General features: G+C 49.1%; 1 protein-coding gene across 3 annotated transcripts in view; it reads left to right on the forward strand.

Annotated features, from left to right (window-relative positions):
- Positions 1–14,164, forward strand: part of ATP2A2 (ATPase sarcoplasmic/endoplasmic reticulum Ca2+ transporting 2) — a 311,453-nt gene that overhangs the window by 105,338 nt on the left and 191,951 nt on the right. The gene's annotated exons all lie outside the window — the stretch shown is intronic.

The raw sequence follows: 14,164 nt of genomic DNA on the forward strand, positions 1-14,164 counted from the left end.
AAACATGCATATTACGTTGTTTTGGGGTTGTGACATCTAAATGATGATCATTTGTAATCTATCTTTAAAATGCTTAAAAAAAAAACCAATACTCAAAAAGCAAGTATCTTATTTGTGGAAAGTTCCAGGCCAGATAAGGGTTAATGACCTTTTTATGTGCATCTGTCACCGGGACTGGGCCAGAAACTGCACCTACATTGGTACAGAACTGTACCAGATACACGTTACAAGCATTTTGTCATTTGTGAACTTAGAATCCTAGATGGCACACCACTATCTTAGTCTAATTTGATTATGGTTTGAAAAAGCTGAAGCATTCCAGTTTCAAATGAGGGAATCCCTCGAAGAACCCCACATGATCCCATCTAAAGTTTGAAAATTGTATGGATGAAGATATAACCTTAAGTAACTCAATGGCTATCTCTGTCTTTGGTTAGGAAAAGGGAAATTGCAATATATCAGAACTGGCCTCTCCTATGCTCTATCAAATTTCCTACTTGATCCACTCAAATATCTTCCTACAGATGGATTCATGTGTCAACATTTTCAGGCTTCCTTCCTCCTACCATCCGAGCTTTACAGTAGCTAACCTGGTTAGACACTGTCTTGTGCTTTGGCAACAGTCATCTGGTGCTTTTGTGCCATTTTAAAATCACTCGATGTCCCTCTGGAGCTTCCTGGCTTGCACAGAGAGGAAGGGTGCACTGATCCCTGGATAATTTGTGTTTCGTCACCAGTAAGAGAGAAAGGAGGTAAATGCAGGATCTAGCGCTCACCAAACAGACCTTTTCTGATTAAGGTAGCAAGGTTTCTCTGCCTAGGATAGCCTCCCCAGTCATTCGGCCACACTCACTGGTCTATGCCAGTGATGTAACATAAAAAGTACCAGGTCAAAGGACCATCTAATCCTGGTACCTTTGGAATGTTCTTGCTAGAGCTTGTCCTGACCCAGGAAATGGTTGTAAACATCACAGAAGAAAGTATCTGTAGATGTCTAAAACCTCATTTGGAGTTGATGGCAGCACCTCTTCTGGGCATGGGGAAGCGGAAACTCTCATTGCCATTGCAGTTCTCATCTGCTTCTTCTCTAGTGGGTCACCTCAGCCCCCTGCACATTGAAAATTGTTTTCTGTAGATTGGATTTATCAAGCCCGCTGGAGCATTAGGAGCCACCAGCGCCCTTTCCAAACCCTAGTGAAATGACAAAAGTATTTTCCTTCATTCAGGCCTTTTTCCTACTCCAGGGCCATTTTGGAGTACAAACGTGAAACTGGAGAGAATCGTGCAGCCAAGTGCAAATGCAGTTTACCTGTGCTGCTGCCCCATGCTATCTCGGGCAAGCTTCATTGCAGCGCCTGAGGTTAGATCAGCCCATGACACCAGCTCACCTGATTCAGCAGGCACAGCAAACCCAGACCATACTGCCAGTCTAAATTTTGGTCCTAGTCTTGCATGCTAGCACTTCAGAGGTGCATTATTATTTTGTGGACTTATCTTTGTCTCCTCCCTGAAAAAAGGCTAATTGATCCGGATAGTGATGACTAGTACTTGCAGTCAACCGGAAGCAGTTATGCGGTTATGGCCCAGGTGTTGATTGCAACACCAGCATCCTCAACAGAGATTGAGGGTAATTATGCATTGGTTTCTCACACACTGAGTTCAGGCCTGACCCTAAAATGACAGGTTCTCAGCAGGTGCATTCAGATTAGATTTGTTTGTTTGGAACATGCCATAAAGTCAGCTGGCTCGATACACCTTGCCTGTTACCAAAATATCTGTTCATGCATTAGATTTAGCAGAGTGAACCAGTCATAACATTTAGGGCCAGTTCTACAAAGAACATTCATTTTCAGCTTTCTTGAAGCTCCGTAAGGTTGGTTTCTTTTTTTTTTTTTGGTCTTGATTGGTAAGGCATTCCACATCAGTGGGCGAATTATTGAGAATCTTTATTCTTCTTTCCACTGACATTTGCTTTTATGTACTGTTGGAACCCCTTTCTGAGGACTGCGGGGCAAGCAGGAGGTATAAGGTTCTATCATGGGTGGTGAGGCCGTTTGCTCCTGGTGTCCTGGGCCGGACGCACCATGAGCCCTGAGAAACTGGGCCAAGTACCCCTCCAGTGCTTGACTCTCAGTGGTAGCATGGGTCAAGCAGCCCAAGGCTTCCTCTGGGGGTGGCAGTGCAGTTGTAAAGGGGGGTGAACACAGGCTTTCTGCTCTAAATACATTCATTCAATAGTAGCAAATGTTTCTCCAGTTAAATTCCTACTTTTATGAAAATAGTTGGATTTGTATACAAACACAATGGGAAATACAGCACACATAATAAACTCGGAACCCCTGAGGTCCGTAGTGGACCGGTCTCAGTCACATTTCTGTCTATTGGTGGTGGTTATTCCCCATTCATGATAGATATTTAGATTAGGCCCTGCTAGTAGTCCGTCTTTGGAGCCCCACTCTTCCAAAGTCACAAATGTTACAGTGCCTGTAGCGATATGTGACTCCAGTTTCACTTGGCCCTTCGACGATGCGATCAGTCTTACTTGCTCCTGCCGGGGTTGCTCTCCCTGAGTTATCTGGAGCTTTCATTACTCTAATGTCACGGAGGTCCTCTGGTGAGAAGCACGCCCTGCTTTGAGGGGGCTGCGTCTGGTCGCGCACACTCTCCAGTGTCGCAGTAAGTTTCTCTGATCCCTTTTGCAGGTAGGAGTGATCGTACAGGTTCTGATGCCTCAGTTGGGCCGCGGACACTCACAGGTCACCACATTGACCTTCCTTCTCGGCACTAGCGAACCAAGGTCACAATCCTTGCTCTTCACCGCAACCCCACTGGCATTCAGAGTTGCCTACTTTTACCTGCACACTTAATCAGCCTGATTGTTGCAGCAGCCACTTCCTCACGGCTTGATAAGAGATTCCATTCTCTGTGATCCTCCACTTGACCTCACGATCTAAGCGCTCTCCTCTTCCTCACAGGTTTTGGCAAGCGGGCACTGGTGCTCCAGGGCAGGTGTTCTTGGATTTCCCTGGGTGATGGATTTCCCTGGGTGATGGATTTCCCTGGGTGATGTCACCTCACCCAGCTGGACGATAAGTGGACCTTCTCCAATCTCAACATACAACCAGTCTGGCTGCTTAACATTTAAGAATTTTAGGGGCATAGAGTTCCCTCTCGCAGTCTATTTTCAGGCACCAAATTGTATTTAGAATCTGAGTCTCTGAAGTTTGTGCTGGAGTGACTGCTTCCTTTTGAAATGCCCACTCCTCTGTTCTGCCCTTCCTCCAGAAAGCAGTCAGTGACTCAGCAGGAGGACCCAATATCTGATAACCTCACAACACAGGCCATGAGAATGACTAGATGGTCACACTGGGAAGTCAGCCACAGAGATGGGCATCAAAAGTTTATCCTAGGGCCCCAGCCCCACTCAGATTCTCTTATCAGCCCCATCTCCTCCTACCCAAGCTGTGCCTAGGCCCCTTCCAATGACCAGTCTCAGAATCCAAGAGCACTCTTTGAAATATGCCAAAGTCTGGCTCTTCCTTCCAGTGTGCCCCACCCAGCTCTCCAGAATGCAGCAGTCCACAAATCTGTCTAAGGGGAATACTCTACATTCTCAGGCTCTTTCAGACAACCCTTGACCTCTCAAAATGGAACCCAGAATCTTCAGTGCATTGTACTACTTACAGGCGCACAGCACACACCTGGAACCACAGGCATGCTGCACAGTGCTACACACTAACTTGATATAGGGCAAGGGTGAGTACAACCCACTGTAGCGTATCGTTGCATGAGTGGGCCTGTAGGCATTACTCTGTTCACGCCTACTGATCACTGCACCTTATGCTGACACTGCATGCGGTGTACAGGGTACTTGGCTCCTGGTCAAGGCATTTTACGTTTATCACGGAGGGTAGCGCTTTTGGCGCTCCTCCTGTCCAACAAGACCGCAATCCGTGAGACAGGCCTATGTCACGGCCCACATGAAATATCTGAAAGAGACACGTTAGTGATAGATTCCTTACCTTAGAATATCCCCAGGCGTCAGATTGGATCCGGAAACTTTTGCGTAGCAGTACCCTTGCACGTCGGTAGGCGTCATCTGCGGGTCCGTCGTCGGCGTCGTGGGCGCCGTGTTGACGTCGTCGGAGTACTTGGACGCCGCCTCTGCGTACTGACGTCAGTTCTTCTTTTTTCCGCGCCAGCCAGCGCAGATCTGGAAAAAGCAGTAACCCAGTCAATCTTTGACTAACTTTTTTGAGATCATTTTTGATCCTTCTCGAAGTCTTGCGACTCTGATCGGTGCCGTAGGGATGCCTGGTTTCAAGCATTGTGACGATTGCGGCCGCACCATGTCGGTCATGGATCCTCACCGCCTGTGCCTGACCTGTCTAAGCGTCGACCACGACGACGAGGCCTGCCCCGACTGTCGGGCCCTCTCGAGGAAAGCCAGGCGGGAGCGGTCCCGCAGGCGGCTCGAACTCCGGCAGTCGGCCCCGCGCCGAGTGAGATCCCGGTCCCACGGGAGGTCGAGGGACAGGTCGCGGGGACGGAGCCGTCACAGCTCCGGGAGTCGCCACCACTCCTCCGGGTCCAAGTCGTCTGGTAAGAAACACAAGAAGACTAAGACATCATCGCTCTTCTGACTCTTCCCCCCCCCCCCCCCGCCCATTTCCACTTCTATGAACCGACCTCATTCAATTACAACCCTGAGTCTCAGGAGATGGGTGAAGATTGGGTGAAGATGAGGATTGGGAGGGGTCTGAGGACCCTCTGACCAAGGAGTGTCAGTCTCATGAGGACTGGGCAGGAGACCTTGGGGAGGCCAGTGGCCTGGACACCTCTCCGGACACTGGGTTTGTCTCTCCTCCTACCGTGGCTTCGGAGGAGGGAGCTACCTATGGTGTGGTGTTGACGAGGGCTGCCGAGGCTTTGGGCCTTGAGCTCCCCGTCGCGGCCGTGAGGAGTAACCTCCTCACAGAGGTCCTTAAACCGCAGTCATGCTCGGCTGAGCCTCTGCTGCCCTTTAATGAGGCCTTGACCGACGTTCTTTTGGGCACTTGGTCCAGGCCCGCTACGGGTTCGCCCGTAGATAGGAACGTGACCAGACGCCACTGCCCGGCTCCGGGCAACCCATGTTTCCTGTCCTCCCACCCCACCCTGAGAGTCTGGTCATCCAGGCCTCTAATTCCCAGACCGCATTCCCGATGGCCCCGCCGGACAGGGAATCCAAGAGGTATGAGAGTTATGGTAAGAAGATATTCTCCTCCCTTAGTTTGGGAATGCGGTCTTCCAACACCGCATGCCTCTTGGGCCGCTACACCCACTCTCTGTGGGAGACTATGGCGGAGGTGCTGCCCGAGTGCCCGTTGGAGGTACGGGCCAAACTCTGCCAAGCCCTTGCGGAGGGCCGAGATGCAGCCAAGTATTCGATCAGGTGTGGGCTGGATACCACCGACTCGCTAGGCAGAGCGATGGCTACGACGGTGGCGGTGAGACGCCACGCCTGGCTGAGATCCGCCAATTTTCTCTGATGGACATGCCGTTCGATGGCCGTCGCCTCTTTGGCGACAAGGCAGACCACGCGCTTGAGCGCTTTAAAGACTCCAGGGCTACGGCCAAGTCCTTGGGCCTCTCAGCCCCGCGCCAGCAAACGGGTGCCTTTTGCTCCTTTCGTGGCCAAGGAAGGGGCGTCCCCACATGTGCCGCCAGCCACTTGCCGCAGACTGTCGTCCAGCGCGGCTGCAGCCGTGGAAACCGCGGTGGGGGCGGTTGGGGAAACAGGCGAGATCAGTCCACACCTTCCCCTTCAGCATCCGCCTCTAAACCTTCCTAGTCCGTGCTTTTCGGCCCATGTGACGCCAGTGGGAGGCAGGGTTCGCCATCACCACTCTCACTGGCGCACTGTCACTTCGGACAGGTGGGTGCTGCAGATCGTCCGGAAGGGCTACTCCCTCCCCTTCGAGACGACTCCTCAAGCCATGCCACCGCAACACCACCGCGTATCGGGGGATCACTTTCGGCTCCTGCAGGAAGTTTTGGCCCTCTTGGCCAAGGGGGCCATCGAGCGCGTTCCTGGGCCAGAAGTAGGACGTGGTTGCTACTCCCACTACTTTCTAGTACCCAAGAAGGGCAAAGGGGGCCTACGCCCTATCTTGGATCTGAGGAACGTCAACTGCTTCCTCCGGAAGGAGAAGTTCAAAATGCTGGCTCTGGCTCAGGTCTTGGCTGCCCTAGACCCAGGAGACTGGATGGTAGCGTTGGACTTGCAGGACGCGTAGTTCCACATCCCCCGTCCTGCCGGCCCACCGGCGTTACCTGCGGTTCACGGTAGGCCACGGGCACTTTGTTTACCGTGCTACCCTTCGGCCTTACCAGCGCCCCACGGGTGTTCAAAAAGGTGATGGCGGTGGTCGCAGCTCATCTGCGCAGGTTGGGGGTCTCAGTCTTCCCCTACCTCGACGACTGGTTGTTGAAGGCGGGCTCGCCCCAGACAGTCGTCAGCCACCTCCGGACTACGGCGGAACTCCTGTACCAGCTGGGATTTTCCATCAATGTGCCGAAGTCGCACCTGTGTCCCTCTCAGAAGCTCCTTTTCATCGGAGCGGTTCTCGACTCGGCGCAGTTTTGCGTTTACCCGCCCGAACAGTGAATTCGGGATATACAGGCTCTGATTCCAATCTTCCGGCCTTTATCCCGGGTTTCGGTCAGGTTGACGCTGCGGCTTCTGGGGCTGATGGCCTCCTGCATCCTTCTGGTGCATCACGCACGGTGGCGGATGCGGGCTCTGCAGTGGGACCTGAAGTTTCAGTGGGCCCAGCATCAGGGCAACCTGTCCAACCATGTCCTGATCTCGGAGGGCACTGCGAGACAGCTGCAGTGGTGGCTCATGGACCGCGATTGGGTCAACGGCAGATCCCTCTCCCTTCCCCAACCGGAGCACGTAGTTGTGACGGACGCGTCCCTCCAGGGCTGGGGAGGCCACATGGGAGAGGTGGAGATCAGAGGCCTCTGGTCTCCAGCGGAGTCCCGGCTCCATATCAACCTTTTGGAGCTGCGGGCGATTCGTCTAGCACTGAAGGCATTCCTCCCGTCTGTCCGAGGGAGTGTAGTGCAGGTGTTCACAGACAACACCACCGCCATGTGGTACTGCAACAAACAGGGCAGGGTGGGGTCGTGGACCCTCTGCCAGGAGGCTCTGCGCCTCTGGCAATGGCTGGAACATCAGGGTGTGACTAATGGGTCAACACCTGGCAGGTTCTCTGAACGCCAGGGCGGACGAACTCAGCCGCCGGTGCATGATGGATCACGAATGGCGTCTGAACTCTGACGTGGCGCAAGGTCCTCTTCGCCTTCTCTCTTTGAAGACTGCCTTCCTGGTAGCTATCACCTCTGCCAGGAGAGTGAGTGACTCCAGGCTCCATCTTGTAAGCCTCCTTTCCTTTCAGTCCATCCGGACAAGGTTGTGTTACGAACGAGGCCCTCCTTCCTACCCAAGGTAGTCACGGCCTTCCACATTGGGCAATCCATCACCTTGCCCACCTTCTTTCCGCCTCCGCAACCCTCGAGAGAGGAAGAGAGGCTCCACCGTCTGGACCCGAAACGTGTGCTCTCATTTTATTTGAATCGCACACAACAGTTCCGAGTGGATGATCAACTCTTTGTTGGATACGCGGGCGCTAAGAAAGGGGAAAGCGGTGCACAAGCGGACCATCTCCCGGTGGATCATCTTGTGTATCCAGGTTTGTTACTCCTTGGCTTAGAAGGAACCCCCTGTTGGGCTGAGGGCTCACTCCACTCAAGCCACAGCAACTACAACTGCCTTGGGCCGAGGTGTGCCCTTGCAGGACATTTGCCAGGCCGCTACGTGGACCTCGCTGCACACGTTTGCGCGACATTATTGCCTGGACAGTCAAGTCCGGAGGGATGGCTACTTTGGCCGTTCCGTCCTCCAGGACTTTCTGGTGTGATTATTAATTCGCAGACCCACCACCACGGGGTTGGAATTGCTGTGGTATCTATTCTAAGGTAAGGAATCTATCACTAACGTCTCTTTCAGATGCACAAGTTACTACTTGTGTAACGATATATCTGTAAGAGACATTAGTTAGTGATAGATTCCTTACCGACCCACCCATCCTCCCCGTTCTGCGAAACCGATATCTAGGGTTAAGGTCACCCCCTTTCAGGGCCCTAGTTTCATGGCACCAGTGTTGGTTTTTGGCATGGCTCTGCGCTTCTGGCGCGGAAAAGCTGTGTCTAAGAACTGACGTCAGCACGCGGAGGCGGCGTCTAAGTACTCCGACGTCATCACGGCGCCCACGACTCCGACGATGGATGCGGAGCCGCAGACGACGCCTACCGACGCACAAGGGTACTGCTACGCAAAAGTTTCCGGATCCAGTCTGACGCCTGGGGATATTCTAAGGTAAGGAATCTATCACTAACTAATGTCTCTTACAGATATATCGTTACAAAAGTAGTAATTTGTTCATCTGTGTTCTTCCATGAATTCCAAAATCTGCACCATAGATCCAGATATTGTTGCAGCTGGGTCCCTAAGAATAGGGATTCACATTCGTCGGCAAGTGAGAATTTTACATCCCAACTGGTGCCACTGAGTCTTTGATTTTTCAGGTAAAACTGGTCAAGTGCTGTTCTGCCAGAGCACTCCGATCAAAGATGCCTTTTACACATTTATATTGGAAGCACAAGCTTTTAAAGGAGATTCACTCTGCTAGTAATAACCAATGAGAGTTCTGCACTTTGTGATGTGGTCTGATTTCTTGGCTTTCAGAATTGGACATGCTGATGCACTTTAGAGTTTTTCATTTACTGTAATAGTTATTCTACAAAGCAATGTCATAGTATTGTCTAATTCACAAGCAATGCTACCTGAAGCATTTGAGTTTTGTCTATATGGAATGATTTGTTTTCGGATTTTTAACACTTATGGCATTGTCATTTGATCACCAATTTGATATGTGCATTAATGAAGTACTCAAAAGTTCCCTTGTTTGAATGGCTAAAGTGGTCTGCATCCCAGACAGTTCTTGTGGTTGTGGTCACAAATCCTAGGCATTTATCTTGGGGTTTGATCTCAGTAAATGGACTTCGTTCTTTACTTCATCTGCTTTTAAGCCACTATGATTCACCAATTTGGCCTTTATACAAGATTAAGAAATTGTTCTCGATTCACTTGCAGATACATCTGCATGTTGTTGGCGCCCTAGTGATACGATGGGCCTCCAGTTTTGCCAAATTAGGTCAAAGCTTTTTTCTAAGCCTGCAATATTGGTCATTGTACCACAAGAATTTAAACCCTGGAACAGTCCAGTCTTTGTTTAGAATCTCCCAGTTTAGTCTGTTAGTCATGACAACATATTTGAAAGGTTGATCTACGGCCCCTTATATTGGCAGGTGGGTTTAAAGTGTCTGCAATTATTAGACTATAATCAGTCACGTGGTCTCTTCAGCAGGCCAATGCTGACACCATGGTGAAGATCTAAAATGTCCAGCTTTGGCACTAGTTGTGTTGCTTTTCTTCTTTGTCCCATCTCATTCTAAGAAGGCAATGGAGCAGAAATCGCTACTGGCCAGGAATCTTGTGCATTTAGATAACTGGGCCATTAATTCTGATCTGGCCAACTGCTGGCAGTCCTACATTCAGTCGAGCCCTGGAAGGAGTCCTCGTCCTTGCCTTTTTAGCAGTACAAGAGTCATGGTCACAGCCAAATCCCAGTGCTATCTGAGAGGAGCTTGTCTGCACCTTGTTTTCCATCTAGTGATGGTCTTCCATTGTTTTAAGTCTAGGAGGTCTTTTTTGCCCCAAAGGCACTAGATCGGTCCTTCTCAGGAGGCTGGTCGGAACAGAGGCCACTCTTTGTGGTGGAAGAAAGTCCTCTCCCCATATTTAGGTAAGCTGTTTACCTTCCAATTGTGTTGTGAGTTTCAGATTGGCACACTGACTGGTCCCGTCAGGAGAGAATGTCTGTTCTGCAGCTGCCACAACCACATCCTAAGAACATCTAAACTGGTTAGGAGTGATCCCGTTGTTCCCAACGTATAAAATGAACCAGGAATATACTACACCCCACTTTAGACGTTTACAATCTAAACTAGTTCGTTTGTGAGTGTGGAAATTAAAAAATGAAGACTTTCATACACTTCAAAATATCACAGAATGAGCGATGTCCAGTAGACTTTCAGGATGCTACTGACCTCTACTGGCCTTGAAGACACAGAAAATGCCATGGATTCACTGTTGCAACAAGCTCTTCCATTGAATGGCTCAGTCATTCTGTTTTTGAAAGGGATCCTTGCCAAAGTTAACACCTTACAGTGGCAGCAGAAGGCCCATTTGATATCCATACATAGGTTACTGACTCTTGAGTGCATTCAGAAAGAGTTCAGAGTACATCTTGGCCTCCCTTTAAAGACTCTATAAAAGTTAGGTCATTGTTCCATAAGGGGTAATTTCTTAGGATTATAATGCTAAACAGGCAGGCAGTGGGTCATTTCTCGATTGTCCACACCAACTCAACGGTCGTTTTACTCTTCACTGTTCTGCCACCTCTATGGCAGTAGTTTCATTACAACAAGGCTGGTGCTGCTGGGTTCTCATGTTTCTAGGATTAACATCACCCAAGTGGACAGTCTGAGAAGGTGTTTCTGCTCCCCAAGAAATCAACCAGGAAGTATCATTCTGTTCAAGACCCTGATGGACACTTGGCACTTTCGAATTGGGTGGCATGCAATCAGTCTTGCTTCATGATGGCAAAAGGAGTCTACAGTGGAAAGAGCAATCCATTCTTCCAGCCAAAGGCAAGAGGTTGCAGTGGTTTGCCTGTCGAGTATTTGTACTGATGTACTGGACGGCCGCTTTGTCCATTTATTCCAACCCTTCTTATTTAGAGGGTTGTATAGAAGATTTGGCTCTTACGCAAACCATCTGATGCATGCACATATATGTGGTACCAGCACACAAAGCTCATAAGTTACAGCGATCCAGTAGGTGGCGGGGTACCACCAAGTTGCTAATGCTGGCCTTTCGGACCAACGGTAACTGAGTCATTATAAAGGTAAATTGATTCTTTGTGCACTCTATCCCCTTCTGAGCCCTTAAATGTATTCTTATGACATTAGTTCAGTCTCATTATACACCAATTCCAGGGTTGTGTGGCCAGTACTTAATTTGAGCTGGTGTTTGACTGTACTCTGCCAATTGGAGGAAGGACAATCGCACTCCTGTTTATACTAGATAATACAAGATTCGTAAGTTCGTGGGTGCTAGTTGGGGAACCCTCCTGGGTGTAAGAGTGATTAAAACGAGCGCTATCCTTCGTGAGGGAGTGTCTCCAAGTTGTACTCTGAGAAATAAAGTTTCAACAATTTTTAAAGGCATAGTTATACGATTTTCATGAATTATTTTAATTCTTTTCATATCTTCATACTATTGATTTCATAGTATATATCACATTTCTGAATTTGTTATCGTTTCTGCCCAGTGCTTTTCGGGCTGAACCCTTCATCTGGGGACTTTTTCTGAAAACATAAGTTTATAACGTAATCCGGTACAGGAAAAAATAAATCCGCTAATTATGTACCAAAAAACGGGTGATAACTTCTCAGAGTGTAACTTGGAGACACTCCCTCACGAGGGATAGCGCTCGTATAATTGACTGTACTCTGCACCAGCCCTTGATTCTCAGCATCAGCACTTACGACAGTCCACAACATAGTGGTACTGTTAATCTAATTTTGATGTGAACACAAGTATGTTTAATAATTCAATATACATTACAAATTAATAATACATGCCACCCCGGCCATTCTTATTGCTTTGGGGTGCCTGGAATAGTCCAAATTGTCACTTTTGCTGTGGCGTGGGGGTCTGTAGTTATTTTAAAACTGACATTGACCGAGCCGGCAGAGGCAATCGGTTGTGTAAGGTGCAGTGGCCTTTTAAAGGGACATGGCACTTTTTATTCTCTTCAAATTGTGCACTGCTCTACACATGCTGTCATGTGAAGTAATTGAATACTGGTGGGCCTCATACTGGGCATCTTGGTAAATCTCTCTCCAATTTCAGTAGCCACACTAACCACTTGCATAAGTTTTGATAAAAGATGGTGGTGGCTGGCTAACGTTGGCTATCGAATTACTCTGCTTCCCTTATACTAATCCTGTATCTGATGGCGCTGCTCTTTTTTGTCATGTTTGTAGCACCAGGCAACATGATCAACCACAAACCACTTTTCTTGTGCAAGATAAGAGTTCTACTTGTATGGGGAAACGCTAGGAGGAAAGATACAGTCCATGTACAGGTGCCTGTACATATTAGCTGTCACATTAAGTGTATCTCTAGCATTGGTAATATTTTAAATGTTTGTTTTTATGATACACTTCAGGTTAAAAAGTGGAAGGAATATGATAAATGCAAGTCAGTGGATGAGACCACGTAAAGTGTTGGGTGGTGTGCAAATATCTTGCAAGAACCAAATACCAGTGGCCCTGAACTGGTGCCTTTGACCGAGACCTCCAATTTTGATCTTCATTGAAATGCCGTAATTATCCCCCAAATGGGCGTTGTACCGTGGCTTGGGTGAAGGAGTTCAACAAGATTGCAGTGAGATGGTACAGCCCAAAACTGACAGAGGAACAGATGCTGTAGGTGGATTGGACCAACGGTGTATCGAGCGTCTAGCTCACAGTTAAAGTTCCACTGTGGCACCATAGAAGGCTTAGGTGGAAACCTATATGCGGTAAACCTTGTAGAAAAGTAATTCCAACTGGTGATTTGAATAAGGACAGTTGGTTTTTTAAACATAGAAAGGCAAACAGTTAACCTTTAACTGTTCAGAGCACGGACTTGCTGCACCAGAAACCGTGCAAACTCAGCCAACAGTTTTGCCTACAATGGATCCACCGGTGGGGTACCACACCTGGCCTCAAAGTTGTCACAACGCCATTCCACCATAAAGATTTTGTTGAGGGACACCTGGCTGCCAAAATGACAGCAACCTATAGAGGAAGATTAAAGGGAAATTAAATGTCTGCTCCATCTCCATGTATGGAGACGTGCAGAAAGGGCGTACTTGGGTGCAGGACTCTGTCCTACTGCTGCAACAAGAGGTTCTCTGAAGTGGCAGTTTGATTGAGGAGCAGATGCTCGAGCCCAGAACATCCAGTTACACTTTCCTAGCCCAATCCTGAGCCCCTAAAATGACTTGCGCCCTGCCTTATCTAATCCTCATCAGAACTTGGGACAGGAGTGTTCGTGGCAGGAAGGAATGCTCCACTCCAGATGTAATGTCTCAGAGTGTCTTCTTGGGAATTTCAGTGCGCTGAAGTAAGGACAATGCGTGTTCCTAGTAGTGGCGAAGTAACCAAGCCAGAATTCTACCTTTTGTCAGAAGAAGCCCTGCATCGCCTCTAGATGTGACTGACATTTTGATATCTGCTAAGTACTGCTGGCTGTGTTTATCTGTCCTGGCCGTTTCAGATCCCAGGTGGTTACCACAAGGGAGATCCCCCCCGACCAATAAGCCAGTTCAAGTGGTAGACCACTTTGCACAAGACCCAGGATTCCACTCCACGTATTCTAGTACCACATGGCAGTGGTGCTGTCCATGAGAACCTGTGGCAGCTTTCACTTGCAGGGCAGGAAAGCATTCAACACTAACTGAGCTGCCCTCTACTTCAGCATCCTCTGATCTCCACCTTTCACAGATGGCCTCCCACCCGAGTAACTATGCATCATCACCACTAACTCTGGGTAGGAGAGGGGGTCTGCTGCCACTGGTGCAAATGCGATCACACAGCTACCACTGCATGTCTTGTACAGTCTCCTCCAACACTTAAATGGAATCTGGCAGGTTCTCTTTTCTGGGCCCAATGAGATTTACAGTCCCACACAAACCCAGTTTTGCCTTCTGGCATTGTAGCAAGCAGAATGGAGAAGGTTAGTAGGCAAAGAATCTGAGCCATCCTCACTGAGATCCAGAGCTTATGCTGAAACATCAGCATCACAGCCCGAATCTCCTGGACTCGCTGGTCTGGAGGAAATGCTTGAAATCTCACTGTATCCAGGAAGGTTCCAGTGAAGGGGCGGGGGATCTGCAAAGAAGCCAGGGGTGACTGCAGCAGATAAATTAAGAATCCCAGT

The sequence above is a fragment of the Lissotriton vulgaris genome, chromosome 11 (assembly GCF_964263255.1).
Source record: "Lissotriton vulgaris chromosome 11, aLisVul1.2, whole genome shotgun sequence".
Lineage (NCBI taxonomy): Eukaryota > Metazoa > Chordata > Amphibia > Caudata > Salamandridae > Lissotriton > Lissotriton vulgaris.